Raw genomic sequence first — 13,560 nt, forward strand, 5'->3', positions numbered from 1 at the left:
TTAACAGTCCACTATATTCACTAGCTAGCTGCTAACTAGCTTTGTTGCCAGGCAGGTAGTGTACAATGGTCTTATAAATGCTTTAAGACAAAAGAGCTGTCTTAAGGTCTTAACTAGCCCTAATGAACCATGTTTGTTCTCTTCCACCCCTCAAAGGAAATATTTTATATTTATCTATTATATTTTATCTTTTTAGCTTTGGTGCTATGCTGATTATTTGCTAGCTGCTTACTCTGCTATGCTATCTCCTATGCTTGGTGCTGGGAGGGTAAAGTTAGTATTTTCCCCCCCGTCAAACCCAGCTGCCATACAATGTTGTTAACATACAAAAAAAATACAAATCTTGGCCTCTTATGGTTTTTTTACAAGACGAGTACAATGGTCACTTAAATGTTCTCAGAACCTGTTTCCAGCTTCTTTCTGTACGTAATGGGGTCTGCATGAACACACAATTTTTCTACCAGTGGATGCAGTGTTTCAGCTCAGCCCTGAATCCTGGTGATAATGACGCCATAATGTAAAATAAACACTATGAAATATTAATCAGGCAATGAGGAGGCAGGCACAAGTGTTCCCTCCATAACCAGTTATCTATTTTGTCTCCCAACAGATAGTCCTCAGCATGAAAGGCTGGCTGCAGCCACTAATGATCCCCTTTTCTACTGGTGAAATGATAAATTACAAAGTAGCAGTGACCTTTCAGTCCTTCATCAGCTGGTTGGATGCTTCTCTGTGTGCACCAGACCTTGTGGAGAAAAGTGTCCACTTTGTGATGGGAGGAGACTTTGACGCAGAAACAAGTTGTAGTAATGTGGGGGCTGGTTTGTTGTGAATGGAGCTTTGAATCAATATGCTGCTGATGCTGTTTATATGAAAATGATTCATCAACAGCCTGTTAGTCATAACTTAGATATGAATAGAGTGGATGGTGTACTGTATTGAGTTGGGGTAAAGCTTTGCTTTGAAGTGCTAAAAGCCAATATTTTGTTGTTCAGTGTCTTCCATTTCTGCCTTTAAATGCAAAAATGTATGCTCTGGTTTGTTCCACTAGTGTTTTTTTCCACTGAGCTCAGATAAATTGTTGCTTTTAACCGAAAATCTCTGGAACAGTCCCGTATGTATAGGGTCTGAGGTTGGTGCTGCCTCCTGCTTCATTGTCTGTGTGTGGATACTAATGAGGTGTCTGCAGTGAAAAGTGCAGTGAGGTCACTGCGTGGTGACTCGGCTGTGACTCCTCGCCTCACCAGCTCCTCGCTGCTGCTGCTGCTGCACACACTCTCACAGCGAGCTGGGACTGTTGTGTTGCCGGGCACATTCTGTCACTGCACCCGTCAAGGTTCACAGTCGAAGGGTGACTTTCTCATTCCTGCTGGGTAGTTTTGCAGAAAGCTGCAAGATTCATAGGCTTAGTCCTCGCAGACACGGGTTTTGTTTTCCCCTCTTTCATTCTCAAAGAATTTCCATCCACACAAGCACTGTTACGAAAACAAAAAATCATCAGATGAAAATTAAAAAATTTAATTAAAGTGCATGTCAAGAGCATGCAGGCAACGATATAACCGTAATCCTAAAGCCATGCGATGAAAAATAAGATGTTGTTGGCCAGTCAGAACTTGAAGCCTGGAAAAAGTTAACTGGGGCAGTGACCTCTGCAGCACATTTTTTTTGCATCTCTTCCTTGATATAGTAAAAAAAGAAAAAATACAGTACCTTTATGTATTTACACATAAGAACTCCTGTTACCGAGGTTAGAGACAGCCCTTTTTTTGATTATGTCCTCCATTGCGCGAAATGTTGCCTCATTTTTGATGCCTCGATAAAGAAAACAGCCCATTATCTGATGGTACGAGCCCAAATTCAGTTCTCCTTGTCCGCACTGACAAAGACGAAAATCTTAACCCTGAACAAATTTTACAAAAGATCCATTTTCAGTGACCTAAAATGCACTTTGCATGTGGACGGATGGCCACGACGAAAAAGCAACATTTTCAGATATACCCGTGTTTTTATTTTATAGCCTGTGTGTGGTATTGTATTGTCATTAATGTCCCCATTCTCCTATAATGTCTTGTCTGGTTGCACTTACATTTGAAAAAAGCCTCTAAAGTGTGTGCAAAATAGATCCAGTGTACTGAAAGCGTTTCACAGCACTGAAATCAGCGGCCTAAGCCTAATAGTGTCTTCACAAGCTGCCGTTTTACAAGTTTTGCAATGGCTGATTAAAATAAGCAGCAGGCCTCCACACAGCCTCCCACAACAACTCAACACCATCTTCTCTGTAGACGTCTCGCCACAGCAGAGGCGACAACATGCTGGATGTGTTCTAAATGAACCCTATTAATGAAGTTTAAGATGTTGTTTTGTGAGTATCATCCACTTCTGATGTGAGGGATGTTTCTTGTGGGTCATAATTGTGGAATCGCTTATTGTATTGTGTCCCCTACTTCGCTGAACATAGAGCAGTTCTGTTGTGTTAATCAGCCTTTCAAAGTTTCCCACCCTTAAAAGATTTAATTAAGGTGGGATTCAGTGATTCCTTATAGTGTGTCATGATACGCTGAAATGTGCAAAGGATTAAGTTTATGAGAAACTACTGAATATTACTGTGATTTTTCATTAAATTGGTTAGATTTAAAGATGCTGAATACTGGCTTATGTCACCCTTATAGCGAGAACTGGAAAAAAGAACGGCACTGAACTAATGTTATGTGAGCATGCTACAGGAATATTGCGCCAATATGCCGCCTCGCCGTCCTGTATATTACAATCACAGAATGGGGCGACAGAGTCGTCTTGCCTGTAAGGTGTCAGGAGTCGTAGTGACAGCGGTGTAGTTTAGATTCGTGTCTGGCTTCATCCTGACATGCTCTGACGTCATGCAAAAGTGAATGACGATAATCTCAAGAGATCAAGGTGGCTGCAGCTTTTTAGAGACTGGCGCTGCAGTTGCTCTCACTGACTGCAAGACCCAGGGAATGATGGGAAGTGCCTGGCTTTGAAAAGCTCAGTGGTTTAGATGTTGCCTGAAAAAATGTAACGCTTTGTACAAAGTTTCTGTTTTTGTTGAATTTGAGAGATTTTGCTTTTATCTGTCTGATTTAAAGGTTTATTCTGTAGACAGACTCATGTTGCAGTGTGATGGTGACACTGTGCAGTCAGAGTCTAAATATAGACTATTTATATCACAGATCATAAACTATACGTAGTCTATTAAATATTAACACTGAATAGTTTTAATTATTGAAGTATTTAGCAACACAAAGACTTCAGTACAGATGGGAAGCCCAGACTGTATCTGTTTTAAAGCTGTTGTCTTGTATTTCTGTCCTCTGACTATCAGGCTGATGTTTTCATTTACTGATGTAGTTTTTGGGGTGACAGGTGTGCTTAGCTGATTTGTATATAGCAGCAAAGATATGCTATGATGCTGATTTACATGAGAATTCATTGGAAATGATGGTTGATGCACAAAAAGAAATTACAGATTGCCTGTAAAGCAATTTAATAGGTTACAGGGTCACAAAAGGAGACTGCAAAGAAACAGTTTAAAGAGTCTGAAAACATTTTAATAAAACAGAATCAGATCTAACAGGATGAGAGTGTTCCTGTGACTCCCATCACAGTCTGAAGGCTGTTAGAAAAGTCAGAAAACTGTCCAACATGACCGCAGCTTTTTGTCACTGGGTCCTGCTGCGATCGCCTGCTCTTGTCCATTTTTCAGGCGAGGCGCAGGTCATCTTGAACGAGCCTTGTGTCTGAATACACAGGACAGTGGCAGGATGGGTGTGACGTTTTGATAACGTGTTATGTGTGTGACCCACCCGAAGAGATTTAAAAAGCAGCAAGTAGCAGTTCACAGCTAACTCAAATAGCAAGAGCAGCGGCATAAATGTCCACAGATTGGGAAAACAATGAGGTTTAAGAGCTCCTTACCCTCCGTGCAGAAGGTGAATAACTGCTATTGCCATGTTAATGCCAGTATTACTGTTTAGAAAATGATGCCGACGCATATATAGGAATAAAAGTTGGACATTAGCAGTAACTATAAACTCTCTGTGCAGCACATCAGCTTCATGCTTTGTATGAAACTATGTTTAACTGCATCATCCCTATCAAATAAATCAATTCAATTCAATTCAATATGTTGTATGTCACACCAGAAGCAGACTCTGTTGTGTTAAACATCACACCCATCACACCTCTTTTGGTTTCATGATGCCGGGAACAAAATGCAGTATTCAGATGCCAGCTTACACGGTGCACTTACATTAGAGGTTTAAGATCCATAAGTGCTTGATGTATTCAAGATTGGAGCCTTAATGTTGAGATTGTTAATATACATGACAGTTTGTCACAGCAAAGCTCCTCTGAAGTTGTTTTCTTGTCATATTTAGCCTCTTAGTATCAACATTAAGATGGTGGCAGAGTGCTAGACACACAATGATGAGTCATAATGCCACCGTCAGTGCTCCCTGAGAAGTGGAGCAGACCGTTTTTTAGTTGGGCCTCGACAACACATGTAGGATCATCATTAAAATAAGGGGCGGGTTGCCAAGCAACAGTATAAACACTGTAGCTCATCTGATGCTTTAAAACGGATTGTTTTGCTGGTACAGTCTGTAGAATGAATACGCTGGCTCCTATGAAATTTAAACAACACGAGCAAGGAACAGCGCACGAGACAGTGATAAGCTAAACAGAAGCTAACTGTAGTTTTAGCTTCATAAATATTGCATTAATTGAGTTAAATACTGTGCAAAACTGTGTAGAAGTAACTAAGACCAAAGCCCTATTCACACAGTATTACTAGGGGACCTGATGGAGTATATTTGGGTCACATGACTTGACCTGAGTAGTTGCAAATTTTAGGACTTCAGACTTGCTTGACTAATATTGATTAAAAACTCAATTTGACTTTGGCTTGCTATTTATGACTTGAGACTTGACTTAGACCTGAAATTACTTAATTTGCATTTCTAAATTTTGAGATATTACGTTTTGTTTTTTAAACATAGTGGGGAGATTTCTGATGTAATGCAGCGTCAGAGACCGATGCTTGAGACAGCTGTCAAGGAGAAGGCTAGTCCAAAAATGATCTAATATAAATCCAAGAATTATGTTGGCGGTAGTAAAAAAAAGAACAGCAGTATGCAAACATCTGCAGCCAAAAAACATGTGACATGACCACCACAACATCCAACCTCATCTGTCGCTACAGAACCAACAGAAATGAATTTGTCTATTCAGCTAACTTATTAGCTTATTGGCTGGTAAAGTATTAGCAATGAAACTTGACATTTCAAGTTTAGGCTAAACTTCAGAGCCCCACTCTGCATTGTTGGTCATACAGGAATTTCATGATCGCCACAAAATGTTAATTATCAATAAGGGGTATAAATAGGGGTAAGCAGGCTGCACTAGCTGGAGACTTGAGACTTGCATGTGACTTGCACATGTGTGACTGGATTTTGTTCTCAATAATTGAGATATTTCTGTCTGGGCCGAAGTGATGGACTGACAGACTGACAGTAACATCCATCGAGACACTACCATGGCCAACACTAGTGTGGACAAAGTACAGAAAAAGTACATTAAAGAATTCAATCATTTAGCTCATTGTCATAGTTAAAAAAATAAGCTTACTGACTGATTAATAAACAAAAAATACAAATAATCTGAAATGCTGTAGGGACAAATCATTCTAAAGTTAAAACTCAGAAGCAGAAGGCAGCTAATATGCAGCCTCACAGTCTCATTTTAACTGAAACATAATTTATAAACCCAATTCATCCAGCTAAGGGCAGAGGAAGGCAATGGACAGAAACAAAAACAAAACCATGATTTCATTATTCTCAGAGCCTGGAGCCAAGATGGAATTAGAAAGAGGTCAAAAAAATAAATTTGGGAGGATCTGAAGAGAATAAGATTAGATTCTGTGGCACTCTACTCATTATGTTTATATATATTTAGATATTTTCTGTTTCCTGTGGAGATTTTCTTCTTCCACTTCTTATGTTTAAAAAAGAACGATAATGTGGCTACAAAAAACATTAGGGTTCATCCTCTGACGAATTTAGCAGATTTAATTTCAAAATTGTTTTTTGTGATAACCTCCACAGACCAGTAAGAGCTGGTTAAGGTGGAATTTCAGCCTGACGTTGGTGATAAAGGAAAGGACAAGAAGTCACTAAAATCTCTAGATGGGGAGTAGGCTGAGGTACTGAAACCAATCATAACGCAGATTTTGGTGCCAGGTTGTGTGAGAGAGAAAGATAGAGGGAGCGAGTGTGTGTGTGTGTGTGTGTGTGTGTGTGTGTGTGTGAAGCAGAGATTATGAAATTATGAGGTTTTTCAGTGTATGAACAGTTTAGGCAGTTTGTCAGTGAATAAATGTGTCAACTCCTCAAGCTCCCATATCTTGCTTGTCACCTGCTGATGAAAGTAAAGGGTGTTAACACTAGAGTTAGTGAGCTAAGTTAGCCTAACCCTGGCTCCCTTAAGGTGGACTGTTAAGGTGGACCAACTGTTCTGTTTGCAGTGACATCTACTCCTAATCAGATAATAGAGAAATGTCTGTGTGCTGAGTCTCTCTTGAGTTAGTGAGGCAATTACAGATCCCAAATCAAAATGTGTTAATTAGTAGTCCTGTTACACGGTGCTATCAGTTTTCAGTGTTTATCAGTTTATCAATAATGATTTTAATTTTTCCATATTTATAAATTTAAGTGTACCTTAAACTGTTAAGTATACTGTAATAATTTCAATGTTAATTTGCCTTTGCAAGTAAAAAAAGCTGCGCTTTAGTGTTGTTAACCGTTTTGTCCTTTATTTGTTTGAAAGTGTTGATTCAGACACCGTTTAGGCACCAGTAGCTCTTTAAAAACATTGTTTTAGCAGCAGTGTTGGGAAAAAAACAAAGCGATACCCAGCCGTCCTGGAGACCATAAATAATTGTGTCAAACGTCTTTTCTAAGTGGTCCGTAGCTGCTGAGATTTCTTGCTCTGAACCTTAAAGAGTTCAACATATGGACGGACAGGTGGGCAATTCATGGTAACCATGGCAACAGCTCTGACTCTAAGGAATCTTTACTGTCAAACTCAAGGATAGTAACTGCCATGAACATCCATCTGGCAGCAAGTCCCCCGCAGATATTTATAATCCCCCAGGATGCCTTGGGACAGGTTAAACGCCACCTCCCATCCCAAGATTTGGTCCCTCTGCTATTCCACCTCCATTCAATTTAATTCAGCGAGAGTCCAGTGACCCTCTGCTCTTACTGGTTACACTTCCAGCCCCCCAGCTCAGACTGTCATGAATAATAAAAGCCATGTTTGACTGCTGCACAGCAGGGCTGCACACACTGATCCCTTTAAGCTCGTTACAGTTTACCAGTGTTGGACAATGACTGTGTGTTAGCGTCTTGGTGTGAGGAGGGTTTTGTGAGAGCCTGGATGAGGATGCTAGAGGCAGTTATCATTTTAGATTACCATTTAAGCGCATATAAAAGTCATTAAACATGCTAAACACGTCATAGTAAATGGTATTAAGTAGCATAAACATAATAAGAGATGAGGGTTTTTAAAGGGTACTTGTGTGTAGAAATACTTTATTGTTGAATTGACTATTTTCTTGATTTATTATTTGTTTTTAGTTTAATTTAAATGTTAATATAAATCTTGATGATCTGCCTTAAATGTATATAATGTGTCGTTTTGTATTGTTTCACCTCAGTTGTTGCAGGATGTTAGATCTTTTGGGTAGGCTGTTCGGCCTGCTCCTCCTCCACTGTAATTGGGCAGCTCGGTAATAAGAGACAGTGATGACCGCAGCATTTTACTCTAAGTTAATCATTTTTAAAACTCTCAACGAACACAAGAAACATCAAATCTGCAGCGCTCAGCGCACATTTTATGTTCGGCACTTTGCCACGCTGCTGCTGTTTATTGTGTGAATACACGGCGCTTCATTCCAAAGAATTCACAAAATACGCTGTCCTCAGAAAAAAAAGCTCTTGTTTTCTGCAAGTAGAGGCTGAGCTGATGCTGCAGCTGCACTTGTTGTTTTCCACATGCTTTTGTTCTTACGTGATACACATTTTTCATCTTCCTTTAGCATTTAAAATTGGACTAGATATGTTGCCCTGTCAGGTCCGGAAGTATTGCGTCCCTTTCACTTACAGTAAACTGACCTAACTAAAGACAAGAGGAGGAACAAATTAGATGTATTAACTCCAAAGTAAATAATAGACAGTTAGCTTCTAAGTTAATATTAAAAACATTAAAAAATATATAAATGAATTAGCTGCATAAAGTACAAACAAATGACTCTCTCCCCAAACCCCTCCTTTGGAAAATGAGGCATTTGGCATAGTGTAGGGCCCAGGTGTACACATTTAACACTGCTCATTGCATCAGTCAGTCAGTTACATGTGGGAGGCCAGATGTCCGCAGATCAGCAGTAAATCAACATCAATTTTCCACAAATCCAAAAATAGATGCTGTCCACGATTTTATTTAAGCTGTGAAATGGTATTTACAAGAGGCTGGTACTTAAAAAAAAATATTGAGGAGCACATCTTTCATTCAGAAGTAACCCTATAGTGCACCTCACATCATTTATCTCATGAAGACAATTAACTATTTGGTGTGTTTGTGGTTACATTTGAAAATGCTCATTCGTCATTATTGCATAATTTGGACATGTCAAGTGAGAAACAGAAGATGGAATGACAGCACTGCATGTCTTTATCTAATTCGTCAACAGCTCCAACAGGCTTTGCTGTGTAAATTCACAGCACAGCCATCAGAATATGTGAGACATTCAGCAGAATCACAGTAAAGATGCAAAACTGAAAAAATAGAAAGTAACTGCTGTCTCCTTTAGGCTGTGTCTTCATCAAAAACAAGATTTTTAAATATAGAATAAGTAACAGCACACACTGTACACCAGCAGGGATCCCAGAGTCTGGTGTGGCTTTATCCTGCTCTTCCCATCATTAAAGAACGCTGAGCCGTCCGTTTTGATGTTTTAAGTCCCACTCTACACAAAAAATTGTTCTGTTTTTGTCCCTTAACATGTCTGATCTTGACATGTATCTGTGCAAAGTTTGTCATTTGAGAGGTGTTTTTTACATTCCTTTACTGAGGAGGGAGATGTCAGTGAACTTCCTAAAATCTGAGAGTCAAATGTTTGCCGGGCAAGACAGATCAGAGACAGGGTTTCCACAGATCCTTTGAAAGTCCTAAAAGGCATTGAATTCATTAATCTAAAACTAAGACCTTAATTGGTATTAAACTGACTTAAAATAATCTTTCTAAAGTCTTTAAAATGCTCAGACATGGAAAGTAGGATTTTGTGAATCATTTCTTTCTGATTTTATATTGTAGCATCTCAAAATAATGGATAGCATCAATTTTTTTTTGTTGTTAAATAATTTATTAAATTTCTTTCCTTAAAATCATTATGATGGTAATCCAAGAGCTGGAATCTCAGATGCAGATTGAGAAGCACCAAACCACCCAGAAAACCACCCAGAAATGCCAGATATTTCCCACTTATGTTGAAAACTCAATAGATATTTTTATGATAATATACTATGTTCATTTTGCCCCATATGTTTCACTCTAAAAAGGGTTGTTTTTACTACATTTGATGTATATAAATGATGTTTTTCAATTGGACCAAAAAAACCCTTTTATTTTACAGTAAACATTTGGGCAAAATAAAATTGTCCTTCTTCAATTTTGGTTATTTGAAAACTGGTATTAAACTTAATTCTGAGTGGCATTAAAAAATCTTTAATTTATCTTGCCTTAAGCTGTAGGAACCCTGTAGGTGTATGGCTCATACAAAAGCCAATTGCAGTCTTATACGGGAAACATATTTTTCAAAAATATTTCTCAAAAATGGAGAAAGAAATCTGCTTCCAGCCTCTTTTCAGTGCTTATTATTATATGGGAAAACCATACTGATATTAGTATTATTATAGGTAGGCTATACTTTAAAAAACGTGAGGAGAAGGACTAAGGACTTTTCTAATATTGCCTACATACACTGCTTACCTCACCATTCATCAGCTTTCTGTTATAGGTGTCTGCTGGGGTGAAGTGCAGTCTGTGAATAGTGAGAATCAAATGTCATATGTCATATTGTAGCTACTACATTATTTCTATAGCTTTTTATAGTTAACCCCAACAGACTTACCACACAAGGATCAAGTATTATTGAAAGACCATGAATACGTGGATAACCTACGGAGCCCTTTTCTGCTTGTGTGCCTCTTTTCTAACAAACTCTTATCAGTAATGTTTGCGACCAGCTCAGTACTAACGGAGCATGAGGTTCCTGTGGTTTCCTCCCAGCGTGAATACGCTGCAGAGAGACCTAAGATGCAAAGCCTTTAAGGATTTAAAAGCTTCAGTTGTGCTCCACCACAGAGAGAAAGCAGCTTACTGGGTGTTTAGAAAGCGGGGAATGTGGCAGTGGTGTAAAGATAGTGATTTTCAGCATCTCAGCAGACTGCTCCTTATCTGTCCAATGGGATCAAGTAGTTACAAAGAGGGCTGAGCTGGCAATCAGCGGCCCCGTGACTGTAATTGCCACTGCTTGTTGTTGCAATTTTTCTATCATTTGACTCGAGCCCTGCCAGTTTGCTCTGTAATAGTCTTGTGGTGGTTGACACATGCGCATAATTCCCAGGGGGAAGCCCCCTCACTTTGTGATTGGATAGGCTGTTCAGCCGCTGTAAGGCATATTACATCTCCCATTCTGTTATTCCTCGTGACAACGAGCATCTGCAGTGCTGAAATGCCCGTAGGCAAAACACTGAATCCCCAAACTCAAGTATTACAGGATTAGTCTGATGATATACTGTCTTTTTGTTATTTTCAATAAATACCATTGAAAGATTCAAACCGCTAGTTCACTGATCTCACTATAAAGTACTGTTTGTGCAGCCAAAGCTGATATATCTTATTCCTTTGTGCCGTCTTTGTTCAATAACCCATTAATGAGCCACATCATTGCACCGAGGGACATATTCCATCATTATCATTAACGTGCTCTGTCAATGGTAACTTACTCAATTGTCGTAGTCGGGTTGTCATGGTTTCAGTAGCAAATCCAAAATTGATAAACATAAGCGTCGAAACTCGTCCAATATGACTTCTTTAAAATGAGATGAAGTGAAGGTGAAAGTTTTATTTTTTACTTTTTGAAAATATATTTTGCCTAGCTAAATCTATTGCAGTCTGAAAGAAGGGTGCATCAATAAATCGTATCTTTATGAAGATGATAGTGGTCATTTTGGAGGCTTGTGCTGCTCTTGAATTGTATTGGGTTATACTGAAATACTGGTTTTTCTATTTTATCTACCTTTTTTAATATAAATGGGGTATATATGGCATCTGTCATGTTCCTGCTGACCTGTGACCTCTCTCTGAAAGTAGGCAAGAAGAAAACTAATTTCCTCCTTTGGGAATCAGAGCAGTATTGGGAAAAGAGACATTATTTTACCACTGCTACAACAGCTATGATCAGGAGATATTCTTGCCTACAGATGCTCAGACAGAAGCTATGACTCTCTCTCTCTCTGCATAAAGACTTCCTGATGGTGATCGTCTGACTGCATTAACTTGTCAAGATGAAACATTTGACCCACATCCTTTTCCTCTTGCTGAGGGCTTGTTAGACCCTCCTTCCCCTTAAACTACAAAAACACTGCCGCAAACACCGGGCACATCCGACACCTCCATAAGAAATGCACTTTCATCTCCTCTAAGCTCAATTTACTACGAGAGCGCCCTAGTTTTAATCAGGTTTTCGGATTTCTTTTCCCCTCTCCGCTAGCATGCGCACTTCGTTGCAGTTTGATAGCTAATCTGTTTGAATGTCTCCTCTCTGCCACGCTGGGTTCCATGTGTTACATAACTGTTTCCTCTCCTCCAGCGGCTTCATCTCTTTCACAAAGAAATGAGCTGTGAATCACCGCTCCAACTTTGCATCATCACTGCTGTGTCACTGAATTAATTGCCAGCGGTTTCCATCCCACCCTGCGTGGTTAACTTAATCGTATGCAAATCAGGTTTAGCAGATTCATGGCTGTGAAAAAAAACAAAAAAACCCATCACCTTATACACCCTGTCAATGCAACAGTATTTCAGCTTTTGTTTTGCATTTATTTCTGAGCTTGACGCTTTTTTCCAGGTCTGACTCCTCACCTCCGATCTGTATTTGCTAATTAGTGTGAACTTCAGAAAACAGAAACGCGTCAACAATTTCCATCTGAGTTAAATTTAGATATGCCACAAAATCTAATCCTGGAGGATGCCGACATGTACTGAAGCTCCTTAAAAGCTCAAGATGAAATCTTTATTTATTGCCATAATATGTTAATTTTACTTAACTCACTCAAGAAACTAAAAGCCAGATTTAAACATCATTATGAGAGCTACCTGCACGCGTAGATTTTCAGTTAAGGTGGACAGGAGACTGATGCAAGGTTTCCCAAACAGTAATTTTTTGGTATGTTTTATTTTGTCAAAAATTGACAGTACAGAATCACCCATTTACATTTTGACTAATTAAAATATGAATTAACAGACTATAAAATAAATTTGCACCTAACAATTGACATAAAAATGTAACTAATAAAGTTAAGTGCGATAATACAATAAAAGGGGATAAAAGAAAGAAAAAAAAGGGGGATAAGACAGAATAGTATTATCCATAACAACATGGTCTATTATAACACTAGTTTGGTAAAAATAGGGAGGCCATTATTCAATCATTTGGGATGGGAGATTCTCCATATGGTGACTGTCATTTATTTGTAGCGGACCGCCACAAATCAGCATCTGTCGCAACTTAAGATTTTTATTTTTGCCATTTTTGTTGCTGCGACCCCTCTCAGGCTCGCTCTCTCTGTTTATATATCTTGTTCACGAAGTGAAACTTAGCCTTTCGTTATTTCTAATAATAGAACACCTTATTTCTTAGAGCAACAGTGATCTCTTTATCATGTTTATTGTTTTTCTAAACTATTTTAGTAGCGCTAACTGCGATCCCATGGAGTCCAGCATTGGGTCTAACCTGTGAAATGGCAGCAACTGAAAGTTTGCTTTCTCTCACCTCTACAGTAGCTGTTTCTCTAATCCATTGATCTGATTGATCTGACCACAAACAGATTGAAAGGAAGTCTTAAGTGTGATGATCAAACAGTTTTTTAATCATTTCTCTGTCAGGCTGCTGAGTAAAAAATTTTAACTCAAATATCAGGCTCTCTAGCTGCTTAATATGTTCATGAGCTAGTTTGCAACTTTTTCTATCTGTGGTTTGATGCTGGGCAGGCTGTGTATAGTGGGTATTTCAGAGCTTTTAGTTGAAAACAGCTGCCCACTGCAGCTGGAAATAACGTTGCTGAGAGCAATGAGACCGTAAAATCATAACCATGACCCAAAATATGCATAATCGCTTTAAGTTTCTGCCAACCATAATTACGTTATATGTGAACTTTTACAGATTTCTGCAAAAACTCTTCAGCTTTCTTATTCTGGAACAGC

At 38.9% G+C, this 13,560-nt stretch overlaps 1 protein-coding gene across 1 annotated transcript in view; it reads left to right on the plus strand.

Moving 5' to 3' along the window:
* syn3 (synapsin III) overlaps window positions 1–13,560 on the plus strand; it is a 128,919-nt gene that overhangs the window by 2,383 nt on the left and 112,976 nt on the right. The gene's annotated exons all lie outside the window — the stretch shown is intronic.

The sequence above is a fragment of the Plectropomus leopardus genome, chromosome 22 (genome assembly GCF_026936395.1).
Source record: "Plectropomus leopardus strain MGB_pleo_1.0 chromosome 22, ASM2693639v1, whole genome shotgun sequence".
Lineage (NCBI taxonomy): Eukaryota > Metazoa > Chordata > Actinopteri > Perciformes > Serranidae > Plectropomus > Plectropomus leopardus.